Genomic DNA, 14,119 nt, shown 5'->3' with positions numbered 1-14,119 from the left:
ATTTTATAATGAAATATGTATGTATAAAAAGATAAAATTATAGAAATATATATATTACAATAATTAGATGAAATTCTTGTTATATTGGTAAAACAAGTATAAATTAAAAATGAAAATATGGATTACGAATGCTATATAAAAATGGCCGTAATCGAATGGATTTTTTTACTTATATATTTAAAATTTTACCCAAAGGCGAAATATTGAATTTTATTCAATATAATAAAAATCATGGAATTATATAAAGTGAAAAATCTATATATCTATATATCTATTATATTGCTTATTTCGATTCAAAATATATGAATGGAATATGAAGGAAAAACATTATTCTGGTTGATCCTGCCAGTAGTTATATGCTTGTCTCAAAGATTAAGCCATGCATGTCTAAGTACACACGAATTAAAAGTGAAACCGCAAAAGGCTCATTATATCAGTTATGGTTCCTTAGATCGTTAACAGTTACTTGGATAACTGTGGTAATTCTAGAGCTAATACATGCAATTAAAACATGAACCTTATGGGACATGTGCTTTTATTAGGCTAAAACCAAGCGATCGCAAGATCGTTATATTGGTTGAACTCTAGATAACATGCAGATCGTATGGTCTTGTACCGACGACAGATCTTTCAAATGTCTGCCCTATCAACTTTTGATGGTAGTATCTAGGACTACCATGGTTGCAACGGGTAACGGGGAATCAGGGTTCGATTCCGGAGAGGGAGCCTGAGAAACGGCTACCACATCTAAGGAAGGCAGCAGGCGCGTAAATTACCCACTCCCAGCTCGGGGAGGTAGTGACGAAAAATAACAATACAGGACTCATATCCGAGGCCCTGTAATTGGAATGAGTACACTTTAAATCCTTTAACAAGGACCAATTGGAGGGCAAGTCTGGTGCCAGCAGCCGCGGTAATTCCAGCTCCAATAGCGTATATTAAAGTTGTTGCGGTTAAAACGTTCGTAGTTGAACTTGTGCTTCATACGGGTAGTACAACTTACAATTGTGGTTAGTACTATACCTTTATGTATGTAAGCGTATTACCGGTGGAGTTCTTATATGTGATTAAATACTTGTATTTTTTCATATGTTCCTCCTATTTAAAAACCTGCACTAGTGCTCTTAAACGAGTGTTATTGTGGGCCGGTACTATTACTTTGAACAAATTAGAGTGCTTAAAGCAGGCTTCAAATGCCTGAATATTCTGTGCATGGGATAATGAAATAAGACCTCTGTTCTGCTTTCATTGGTTTTCAGATCAAGAGGTAATGATTAATAGAAGCAGTTTGGGGGCATTAGTATTACGACGCGAGAGGTGAAATTCTTGGACCGTCGTAAGACTAACTTAAGCGAAAGCATTTGCCAAAGATGTTTTCATTAATCAAGAACGAAAGTTAGAGGTTCGAAGGCGATCAGATACCGCCCTAGTTCTAACCATAAACGATGCCAGCTAGCAATTGGGTGTAGCTACTTTTATGGCTCTCTCAGTCGCTTCCCGGGAAACCAAAGCTTTTGGGCTCCGGGGGAAGTATGGTTGCAAAGCTGAAACTTAAAGGAATTGACGGAAGGGCACCACCAGGAGTGGAGCCTGCGGCTTAATTTGACTCAACACGGGAAAACTTACCAGGTCCGAACATAAGTGTGTAAGACAGATTGATAGCTCTTTCTCGAATCTATGGGTGGTGGTGCATGGCCGTTCTTAGTTCGTGGAGTGATTTGTCTGGTTAATTCCGATAACGAACGAGACTCAAATATATTAAATAGATATCTTCAGGATTATGGTGCTGAAGCTTATGTAGCCTTCATTCATGGTGGCAGTAAAATGTTTATTGTGTTTGAATGTGTTTATGTAAGTGGAGCCGTACCTGTTGGTTTGTCCCATTATAAGGACACTAGCTTCTTAAATGGACAAATTGCGTCTAGCAATAATGAGATTGAGCAATAACAGGTCTGTGATGCCCTTAGATGTCCTGGGCTGCACGCGCGCTACAATGAAAGTATCAACGTGTATTTCCTAGACCGAGAGGTCCGGGTAAACCGCTGAACCACTTTCATGCTTGGGATTGTGAACTGAAACTGTTCACATGAACTTGGAATTCCCAGTAAGTGTGAGTCATTAACTCGCATTGATTACGTCCCTGCCCTTTGTACACACCGCCCGTCGCTACTACCGATTGAATTATTTAGTGAGGTCTCCGGACGTGATCACTGTGACGCCTTGCGTGTTACGGTTGTTTCGCAAAAGTTGACCGAACTTGATTATTTAGAGGAAGTAAAAGTCGTAACAAGGTTTCCGTAGGTGAACCTGCGGAAGGATCATTATTGTATAATATCCTTATCGTTAATAAACATTTGTTATAATACAAATAAATACAATTTACCAAAATAAAAATATTACAAAATGATTCCACGGAATCAAAAGTTAAAGTCAAAATAAAATGAAGATGGCTTTTATTTTATATGTGGGGCTTGGCAACCTCATAAAAAGACTTTAACATTATTAATGTTGTTGTGCGTATTTGTGGCAGTACCTACTACAACAATGGCGTTTCCTATAAAAACAAATTCTCGAAAATGGAAATCGAAGAAACTGAACAAAATTTGAAAGTAGAAGTCGAATTAAAATTAAAATAATTTTGAATGTGGTATTCAAAATAAGTGTGTGTGTATATGGACCATAATATACACGCGTTGCGAATATGTATTGTTCATCTATGTTATGAGCATACGTTGGCTAATGCAACAACCTAAAATATACAATGTTTGTACCTGTCATCCATCAGGTTAATGTTTTATATAAATTTTGCAGTATGTGTCACCCAAAATAGCAAACCATAACCAGATTTTTATGATACATAATGCTTATATGAAACTAAGACATATCGCAACATTTATTTTTAGGTATAAAAATAAATTTATTGAAGGAATTGATATATGCCAGTAAAATGGTGTATTTTTAATTTCTTTCAATAAAAACAATATTGATATTATATAAAAATGAATTATAAAACTCTAAGCGGTGGATCACTCGGCTCATGGGTCGATGAAGAACGCAGCAAACTGTGCGTCATCGTGTGAACTGCAGGACACATGAACATCGACATTTTGAACGCATATCGCAGTCCATGCTGTTATGTACTTTAATTAATTTTATAGTGCTGCTTGGACTACATATGGTTGAGGGTTGTAAGACTATGCTAATTAAGTTGTTTATAAATTTTTTATAAGCATATGGTATATTATTGGATTAAATAATGATTTTATTCATAATATTAAAAAAGAAATGAAAAACATTATCTCACATTTGAATGTGAAAAACGAAGAGAAATATTTTCTTTTTCAATCAAATAATACTGAGAAATGTCTAGCATAAAAAATTGAAATATTTTTCATCTAGAATTGTCTCTTATTAATGATTCGGAAAAAGAAAAATCTTGGTTTTGTTATTATTCTTCGTTGGTTCGTTAAATGGATAAAAAATAACTTTGCTTACAAGAACTATTGGAACTATTTATAACGAATTTAATTGATTGTTTTATCATTTATATATAAAGAATTTATGGCAAAAAATAGTTATATATACAACCTCAACTCATATGGGACTACCCCCTGAATTTAAGCATATTAATTAGGGGAGGAAAAGAAACTAACAAGGATTTTCTTAGTAGCGGCGAGCGAAAAGAAAACAGTTCAGCACTAAGTCACTTTGTCTATATGGCAAATGTGAGATGCAGTGTATGGAGCGTCAATATTCTAGTATGAGAAATTAATGATTTAAGTCCTTCTTAAATGAGGCCATTTACCCATAGAGGGTGCCAGGCCCGTATAACGTTAATGATTACTAGATGATGTTTCCAAAGAGTCGTGTTGCTTGATAGTGCAGCACTAAGTGGGTGGTAAACTCCATCTAAAACTAAATATAACCATGAGACCGATAGTAAACAAGTACCGTGAGGGAAAGTTGAAAAGAACTCTGAATAGAGAGTTAAACAGTACGTGAAACTGCTTAGAGGTTAAGCCCGATGAACCTGAATATCCGTTATGGAAAATTCATCATTAAAATTGTAATATTTAAATAATATTATTAAGAATAATGTGCATTTTTTCCATATAAGGACATTGTAATCTATTAGCATATCCCAAATTTATCATAAAATATAACTTATAGTTTATTCCAATTAAATTGCTTGCATTTTAACACAGAATAAATGTTATTAATTTGATAAAGTGCTGATAGATTTATATTATTACAGAGCGTTAATTTTTCGGAATTATATAATGGCATAATTATCATTGATTTTTGTGTTTATTATATGCTCTTGTATGATTAACAATGCGAAAGATTCAGGATACCTTCGGGACCCGTCTTGAAACACGGACCAAGGAGTCTAACATATGTGCAAGTTATTGGGATGTAAACCTAATAGCGTAATTAACTTGACTAATAATGGGATTAGTTTTTTAGCTATTTATAGCTAATTAACACAATCCCGGGGCGTTCTATATAGTTATGTATAATGTATATTTATATTATTTATGCCTCTAACTGGAACGTACCTTGAGCATATATGCTGTGACCCGAAAGATGGTGAACTATACTTGATCAGGTTGAAGTCAGGGGAAACCCTGATGGAAGACCGAAACAGTTCTGACGTGCAAATCGATTGTCAGAATTGAGTATAGGGGCGAAAGACCAATCGAACCATCTAGTAGCTGGTTCCTTCCGAAGTTTCCCTCAGGATAGCTGGTGCATTTTAATATTATATAAAATAATCTTATCTGGTAAAGCGAATGATTAGAGGCCTTAGGGTCGAAACGATCTTAACCTATTCTCAAACTTTAAATGGGTAAGAACCTTAACTTTCTTGATATGAAGTTCAAGGTTATGATATAATGTGCCCAGTGGGCCACTTTTGGTAAGCAGAACTGGCGCTGTGGGATGAACCAAACGTAATGTTACGGTGCCCAAATTAACAACTCATGCAGATACCATGAAAGGCGTTGGTTGCTTAAAACAGCAGGACGGTGATCATGGAAGTCGAAATCCGCTAAGGAGTGTGTAACAACTCACCTGCCGAAGCAACTAGCCCTTAAAATGGATGGCGCTTAAGTTGTATACCTATACATTACCGCTAAAGTAGATGATTTATATTACTTGTGATATAAATTTTGAAACTTTAGTGAGTAGGAAGGTACAATGGTATGCGTAGAAGTGTTTGGCGTAAGCCTGCATGGAGCTGCCATTGGTACAGATCTTGGTGGTAGTAGCAAATAATCGAATGAGACCTTGGAGGACTGAAGTGGAGAAGGGTTTCGTGTGAACAGTGGTTGATCACGAGTTAGTCGGTCCTAAGTTCAAGGCGAAAGCCGAAAATTTTCAAGTAAAACAAAAATGCCTAACTATATAAACAAAGCGAATATAATACACTTGAATAATTTTGAACGAAAGGGAATACGGTTCCAATTCCGTAACCTGTTGAGTATCCGTTTGTTATTAAATATGGGCCTCGTGCTCATCCTGGCAACAGGAACGACCATAAAGAAGCCGTCGAGAGATATCGGAAGAGTTTTCTTTTCTGTTTTATAGCCGTACTACCATGGAAGTCTTTCGCAGAGAGATATGGTAGATGGGCTAGAAGAGCATGACATATACTGTTGTGTCGATATTTTCTCCTCGGACCTTGAAAATTTATGGTGGGGACACGCAAACTTCTCAACAGGCCGTACCAATATCCGCAGCTGGTCTCCAAGGTGAAGAGTCTCTAGTCGATAGAATAATGTAGGTAAGGGAAGTCGGCAAATTAGATCCGTAACTTCGGGATAAGGATTGGCTCTGAAGATTGAGATAGTCGGGCTTGATTGGGAAACAATAACATGGTTTATGTGCTCGTTCTGGGTAAATAGAGTTTCTAGCATTTATGTTAGTTACTTGTTCCCCGGATAGTTTAGTTACGTAGCCAATTGTGGAACTTTCTTGCTAAAATTTTTAAGAATACTATTTGGGTTAAACCAATTAGTTCTTATCAATTATAACGATTATCAATTAACAATCAATTCAGAACTGGCACGGACTTGGGGAATCCGACTGTCTAATTAAAACAAAGCATTGTGATGGCCCTAGCGGGTGTTGACACAATGTGATTTCTGCCCAGTGCTCTGAATGTCAAAGTGAAGAAATTCAAGTAAGCGCGGGTCAACGGCGGGAGTAACTATGACTCTCTTAAGGTAGCCAAATGCCTCGTCATCTAATTAGTGACGCGCATGAATGGATTAACGACGGACGTGTTTTCGTTGCGCTCGTGTACAGATTGCGAATAACTAAGTTTTCCTTGTTGGAAAGTAATTAAATCGGTGATTTAGTGCTCCGCGGAAGTCGAGTGAAAATTGTCGAGTGTTAAAAACAAGCGGTTTGGAAATTATTAACAATAAACTATTGGAAATTTTCCACTCCGCACGTGCTGCGAGGCGAGCTTACGAGTAAGTTTTTCGAGTAAGCTTTTTGAGCAGCTGTCAAAAAGCTTATTGGTGGCAGTCACTGCTAGGGTTTGTGTATAGGGACAGTTTTAGTGCTACCAGACGCTACCGATAGGTGGAGCTCTAGAGCATCTACCTTTTGTCACTGAGCAAACGAGCATACGGTTGCTGGCGTCGACGGTAGGAGGAGCCACCATCGGAGTTATGCCGATCGAGAGCGACAGCAGCGTGAGTGCCTTGAGCGGAAGTAGTGCTTCGAGGAAGTCCAAACGACGCAGGCGCAGAAGCCATCTGGCCTCTAAGAGCTCGGCGCCGACGCAGGCGAAATTGGTTGCCCTGGCATCGAATGGAGTGCCAGAACCCGTTGGTGTACTGGAGGAGGCGTTTTCGTCGCTGGAGGACGCCCGGGCGGCTACCCCCCCCCACGCTGCTGCCACCGCTGTTGATCCTACTGCTGCCCCTGCTGCCGACCACACTGCTGCCTCCACCGTTTCCACTGCTGCTAAAATTGTTGCCACCACTGCCACTGCCGCTACCGCTGCCGCCCGTGCTGGGCAAGCAGCCATGATGGCAGAGCTGTCGGCCACCCAGCGCATGGTGAGAAGCAGCTTCCGCAGCCTAGGAGAAGTGGACACGGAAGAGCTCTCGTATGCTATCAGCCGCTACGATGAGCTGGTGCTGGCGTTAATGCTCCGGTGTGGAGAACTGGAGACGCGGCTCGCTATGCCGCCACCGCCGCCGCCGTCGTCGAATCCGTTAAAGAATACGGCCGCCAATGCTCCCCAGATGCCACAGGTTGCACCCATCGCTGCCCCGCGGACCACCAAGGTTCGCGAGACGTGGTCAGCGGTGGTGAAGTGCGACGACCCTGCGCTATCGGGGAAAGCTATAGCGGAAAAGGTGCGAACGATGGTTGCACCCTCCCTCGGAGTCAGAGTACATGAGGTACGTGAGCTCCGTCGAGGTGGTGGTGCGATCATTCGTACTCCTTCAGTTGGAGAGCTGCAGAAGGTGGTAGCATCAAAGAGGTTCGCTGAAGTTGGGCTAAATGTGGCACGGAATGCGGCCGAGAAGCCGAAGGTCGTCGTCTATGACGTCGACACAGCTATCGGCCCTGAGGAATTCATGCAGGAGCTGCATGGAAATAACTTCGACAGCGATATGACTATGTCCCAATTTAAGAAGTCCGTGCACCTGGTGACCAAGGCGTGGTCGGTAACCGACGGCGCCACAGTAAATGTAACGCTAGAGGTAGACGACCGCGCGATGGCGAAGCTTGATGTAGGTCGTGTCTACATCAAGTGGTTCTCATTCCGATGCCGAGCACAGGTCCGCACATACGCCTGCCACAGATGCGTGGGTTTCGACCACAAGGTCAGCGAATGCCGGCAGAAGGACAATGTCTGCCGCCAGTGCGGGCAACAAGGCCACACCGCGGCAAAGTGCCAAAACCCGGTGGACTGCCGGAACTGCCGTCACAGAGGGCAACCCTCGGGGCATTACATGCTCTCGAACGTGTGCCCGATATACGGGGCGTTGCTGGCAGGGTGCAAGCTAGACATTAATGTTTAGCTTCATCCAAGCGAACTGTGGCCGAGGCAGAGCTGCGACCATCGAGCTCGGAGTCCGACTCAGGAGATCGGAGTCTATGTTCGCGCTGGTGCAGGAGCCGTATCTCGGCGGGGACGGAATGGATGTGCTGCCTGAAGGAATGAGAATTTTCACCGATCGGCGAGGGAAGGCAGCCATCCTAGTAGATCAACAGGAAGCCATCTGTATGCCAGTGGAGACCCTCACCACGGATTATGGCGTATGTCTGGTCGTTAAAGGGAGCTTTGGCTCAATCTTCCTTTGCGCCGCATACTGCCAGTTCGATGCACCTCTGGAACCGTACCTCCGGTACATGGATGCGGTCCTGCTGCAGGCCAGCAGAACCCCCGCAATCCTGGGCCTCGACGCGAATGCAGTGTCCCCCATGTGGCTTAGCAAACTCTCTCGTCATGCCGAGGGGCAAGCTAACTACAGACGGGGTGAGCTGCTGTCAGAGTGGATGCTGGAGGCAAGAGTCGCCGCCCTAAACCAGTCAACAGAGGTGTACACGTTCGACAATCACAGAGCTACTAGCGATATCGACGTGACAATCGTCAATGAGGCAGCATCTATGTGGGCCACATATGAGTGGAGAGTGGACGAGTGGGAATTGAGTGACCACAACATCATTACTGTTGTGGCCGAACCAACTACCGCGCGCGCAGTTGAGAGCATAGCTCCTGTGCCGTCCTGGAACTTCTCCAATGCACGTTGGCGATTGTTCAAGGAGGAAATGGTGAGTAGAGCAGCCGAACTTCCGGAAAACTTCTCAGAGTCGCCGTTGGACCAGCAAGTTTCGACCCTGCGCAGTATAGTACATAATGTATGTGATATTGCGCTGGGAAGAAAGTCAATTCGATCGCCCAACAGGAGAGCACGTTGGTGGACTGCCGACCTCTGCGCTGCAAGGCGCGAAGTCCGGAGACTTCGTCGCCTACTCCAAGATGGAAGGCGTCGTGATGACGGTGCCGCTATAGAGCGTGTAGTGGTCGAGCTGAGGCGGGCCTCAGCAAACTACAAGAAGCTCATTGGGAGGGCGAAAATGGATGACTGGAAACGCTTCGTGGGAGATCATGCCGACGACCCATGGGGGCGCGTCTACAAGATTTGCCGAGGCCGCAGAAAGTGCACGGAGATTGGGTGCCTCCGCGTGAATGGCGAGCTCATCACTGATTGGGGTGACTGTGCACGAGTGCTCCTCCGCAATTTCTTCCCAGTTGCGGAGTCCGAAGCACCGACTGCCATCGCGGAGGAAGTCCCACCGGCCCTCGAAGAATTCGAGGTTGATGCATGTGTTGCCCGGTTGAAGAGCAGGCGCTCTCCCGGCTTGGACGGCATCAATGGCACTATCTGCAAGGCAGTCTGGCGCGCCATACCCGAGCACCTAGCATCGTTGTTTTCCCGATGCATCCGATTAGGATACTTTCCCGCTGAGTGGAAGTGCCCACGAGTTGTCTCGCTGCTCAAAGGGCCAGATAAGGACAAGTGTGAGCCCTCCTCATATAGAGGAATATGCTTGCTGCCAGTCTTTGGTAAGGTGCTCGAGGCCATCATGGTGAATCGTGTGAGAGAAGTTCTTCCGGAAGGCTGCAGATGGCAGTTTGGATTTCGCCAAGGACGATGTGTGGAGGATGCTTGGAGACACGTGAAGAGCAGTGTTTGTGCCAGCCCGGCGCAATACGTGCTCGGCACATTCGTGGACTTCAAAGGAGCATTCGACAACGTCGAATGGAGTGCTGCACTCCGCCGACTAGCAGACTTGGGATGCCGGGAGATGGGCTTGTGGCAGAGCTTTTTCTCCGGCCGAAGAGCAGTGATCCGAAGCAGTTCCGGTACTGTGGAAGTACCGGTAACTAGAGGCTGCCCGCAGGGGTCAATCAGTGGCCCATTTATCTGGGACATTCTGATGGATGTACTGCTTCAGCGTCTCCAGCCGTATTGCCAGCTGAGTGCATACGCTGATGACTTGCTGCTTCTCGTCGAGGGAAATTCCCGAGCTATGCTAGAGGAAAAAGGAGCACAGCTGATGTCCATCGTAGAAGCGTGGGGAGCGGAAGTTGGCGTTGCCGTCTCGACCAGCAAGACGGTAATAATGCTGCTAAAAGGTGCCTTGAGACGTGCGCCTACGGTGAGGTTTGCTGGAGCGAACCTTCCGTATGTGCGTAGCTGTCGGTACCTTGGCATCACGGTCAGTGAAGGAATGAAATTCCTCACGCACATAGCTTCGCTTCGCCAGCGGATGACCGGAGTCGTTGGAGCATTGGCGCGTGTGCTTCGAGCCGACTGGGGCTTCAGTCCTCGAGCCAGGCGGACCATATATGACGGACTCATGGCACCTTGTGTGCTGTTTGGTGCCCCGGTATGGTATGACACCGCCGAGCAAGTAGCCGCCCGGAGACGACTAGCCTCCTGCCAGAGGCTAATCCTGCTTGGATGCCTTTCGGTATGCCGAACAGTGTCCACAGTGGCACTGCAGGTACTTGGTGGAGCTCCCCCGCTTGACTTGGCTGCTAAGTTTTTAGCGGTCAAATACAAGCTGAAGCGTGGATACCCGCTGGAGGAGAACGACTGGCTATATGACGAGGACACTACGTGTCTAAGCTGGAAGCAGAGGAAGACTCGCCTAGAAGAGTGCTTACTGCAGAGTTGGCAGAACAGATGGGATGATGACAGCGAACCAGGACGGGTGACGCATAAATTCATCCCATATGTCACTCTCGCCTATCGGGATCCAAGATTTGGATTCTCGATGAGGACGTCTTACCTGCTGACAGGTCACGGGTCGTTTAACGCATTTTTGCAAGGGAGAGCCCTCAGCGATACCACTGCTTGCGCTTGTGGAGATCCATATGAGGACTGGATGCACATATTGTGCGCTTGCCCCCTATATGCAGATTTGCGGAACCTCGATGGACTTGGAGTGCAGCGCCTTGGCGAAAACTGGACCTTCGATAGAATCCTGGAAGATCAACAGAGGACTCAACGGCTGGCAGTGTTTGCGGACGAAGTGTTCCGTAGGAGGAGGGGTGTTTAGCCCAACAACTTCGCCGTGTGGTTAGCGGGCGAGAATACTTCCACAGTCCGCTATTGCTTGTCGTAAGAGGCGACTAATATAGCCATAGGTCCCTCTAACCCTGCTTGTCGGAGCAAAAGGAGGAGGCCCACCGAGCCTCTCTTTCGGTACCACGGGTTGTGCAGCTATCCAAGACTGCACATTGAGGTAGGCCCCCTGGTGGGAGTATCGTGGTGGCTGTGGTTGGTACCCATATCGCGGGTAGAGCCTTCGTGTTCGACGTTTGAGTTACGGTGCTAGTTGCGCAAAACTCGGGTGCTGTGACCCAGAGATCAGTAGAGATTTTAGGTAGATCTCGCTCCTCAGCAAGGGGGAGTGCTTGCCCGGCAAGCAAGTACTCGAATTGCTACCGGGGTGGTCGCTATGTACATAGCTATAGCTTCTAGTCCGGGACGCTTGTCTGGCGTATCCAGACACATACACCATGTTGATACATGCACCACTTGTGGGTGTTCAGGGTGTCGTGGTTGTAATCCCTTCAGTGTGGAACACGCCACGTAAAACAAGTTCGGAGAGATCTGAAAAGTCGTCGTTGTCCCTATCTACTATCTAGCGAAACCACAGCCAAGGGAACGGGCTTGGAATAATTAGCGGGGAAAGAAGACCCTTTTGAGCTTGACTCTAATCTGGCAGTGTAAGGAGACATAAGAGGTGTAGAATAAGTGGGAGATATTAGACCTCGGTTTGGTATCGTCAATGAAATACCACTACTCTTATTGTTTCCTTACTTACTTGATTAAATGGAACGTGTATCATTTCCTAGCCATTATACGGATATATTTATTATATCTTATGGTATTGGGTTTTGATGCAAGCTTCTTGATCAAAGTATCACGAGTTTGTTATATAATCGCAAACAAATTCTTTAATAAAACGATGCATTTATGTATTTTTGATTTGAAAATTTGGTATAACTCCAATTACTCAGGTATGATCCAATTCAAGGACATTGCCAGGTAGGGAGTTTGACTGGGGCGGTACATCTCTCAAATAATAACGGAGGTGTCCCAAGGCCAGCTCAGTGCGGACAGAAACCACACATAGAGCAAAAGGGCAAATGCTGACTTGATCTCGGTGTTCAGTACACACAGGGACAGCAAAAGCTCGGCCTATCGATCCTTTTGGTTTAAAGAGTTTTTAACAAGAGGTGTCAGAAAAGTTACCATAGGGATAACTGGCTTGTGGCGGCCAAGCGTTCATAGCGACGTCGCTTTTTGATCCTTCGATGTCGGCTCTTCCTATCATTGTGAAGCAAAATTCACCAAGCGTTGGATTGTTCACCCATGCAAGGGAACGTGAGCTGGGTTTAGACCGTCGTGAGACAGGTTAGTTTTACCCTACTAATGACAAAACGTTGTTGCGACAGCATTCCTGCGTAGTACGAGAGGAACCGCAGGTACGGACCAATGGCACAATACTTGTTCGAGCGAACAGTGGTATGACGCTACGTCCGTTGGATTATGCCTGAACGCCTCTAAGGTCGTATCCGTGCTGGACTGCAATGATAAATAAGGGGCAATTTGCATTGTATGGCTTCTAAACCATTTAAAGTTTATAATTTATTTTATAAACGACAATGGATGTGATGCCAATGTAATTTGTAACATAGTAAATTAGGAGGATCTTCGATCACCTGATGCCGCGCTAGTTACATATAAAAGCATTATTTAATACAATGACAAAGCCTAGAATCAATTGTAAACGACTTTTGTAACAGGCAAGGTGTTGTAAGTGGTTGAGCAGCTGCCATACTGCGATCCACTGAAGCTTATCCTTTGCTTGATGATTCGATAAATAAATGATTTTTCCTGTAGCCAAACAAACACCTCGTCATCAATTTAGTGACGCATATGATATTGTCCCTATCATATAATTTTTGATATAAAGACTTTAAAGAATTATATCAAGTTGCCAAATACCTCGTCATCAATTTAGTGACGCATATGATATTGTCCTATCATATAATTAATATAAAGACTTTAATGAATTGTGTCAAGTTGCCAAACACCTCGTCATCAATTTAGTGACGCATATGATATTGTCCCTATCATATAATTTTTGATATAAAAACTTTAAAGAATTGTATCAAGTTGCCAAATACCTCGTCATCAATTTATGACGCATATGATATTGTCCCTATCATATAATTAATATAAAGACTTTAATGAATTGTGTCAAGTTGCCAAACACCTCGTCATCAATTTAGTGACGCATATGATATTGTCCCTATCATATAATTTTTGATATAAAAACTTTAAAGAATTGTATCAAGTTGCCAAATACCTCGTCATCAATTTAGTGACGCATATGATATTGTCCCTATCATATAATTAATATAAAGACTTTAATGAATTGTGTCAAGTTGCCAAACACCTCGTCATCAATTTAGTGACGCATATGATATTGTCCCTATCATATAATTTTTGATATAAAGACTTTAAAGAATTATATCAAGTTGCCAAATACCTCGTCATCAATTTAGTGACGCATATGATATTGTCTCTATCATATAATTAATATAAAGACTTTAATGAATTGTGTCAAGTTGCCAAACACCTCGTCATCAATTTAGTTTTTTTTTTTTTTTTTTTTTTTTTTTTTTTTTTTGTGTATCTGTTTTATTTATTTAAAATCTGTCCTAATGGACAATAATTAAATTTTATGTGGGGGAACATTGACATACGGGGAGTACTTAGAATGTACTTGGGTAGGGGTTACAAATTTACATTAATGTTGCGTGAGGTCAAGCGGGTGCGTTCTCTGCAGACGTCTTGTGGATTGGCTGTTGTCTAACAGATTGATGGCCAGGTGGTTGGGGTGATTCTCCAGTCTTCTGGCGTATCTCTCACTGAGTCGGTAGATCTCATCTTCCACCCAGGGAATTCCGAGCTCCTCGTGGATGGCAGTATTCTCGTGATAGGGATGGGCGTTGGAGACTATTCTCAAGCATCGGTTCTGGAATTGCTGGATCTTTCTTCTG

The 14,119-nt window shown here is 43.9% G+C and overlaps 2 non-coding genes and 1 pseudogene across 2 annotated transcripts; all 3 read left to right on the top strand.

The window, feature by feature from the left end:
* The first annotated feature begins 329 nt into the window (after window positions 1-329).
* On the top strand, window positions 330-2,324 carry LOC117149412. The gene has a single exon (XR_004460279.1). It is a non-coding gene; the product is annotated as a small subunit ribosomal RNA (ribosomal RNA).
* Window positions 2,325-3,010: 686 nt separating this feature from the next.
* On the top strand, window positions 3,011-3,189 carry LOC117149410. Its single transcript, XR_004460277.1, has one exon. It is a non-coding gene; the product is annotated as a 5.8S ribosomal RNA (ribosomal RNA).
* A 395-nt stretch (window positions 3,190-3,584) lies between these two features.
* On the top strand, window positions 3,585-12,930 carry LOC117149408 (annotated as a pseudogene).
* Window positions 12,931-14,119: the final 1,189 nt, after the last annotated feature.

The sequence above is a fragment of the Drosophila mauritiana genome, unplaced genomic scaffold (assembly GCF_004382145.1).
Source record: "Drosophila mauritiana strain mau12 unplaced genomic scaffold, ASM438214v1 U_209, whole genome shotgun sequence".
Taxonomy (NCBI): Eukaryota; Metazoa; Arthropoda; class Insecta; order Diptera; family Drosophilidae; genus Drosophila; species Drosophila mauritiana.
This window is presented reverse-complemented; position numbering and strand designations above follow the sequence as displayed.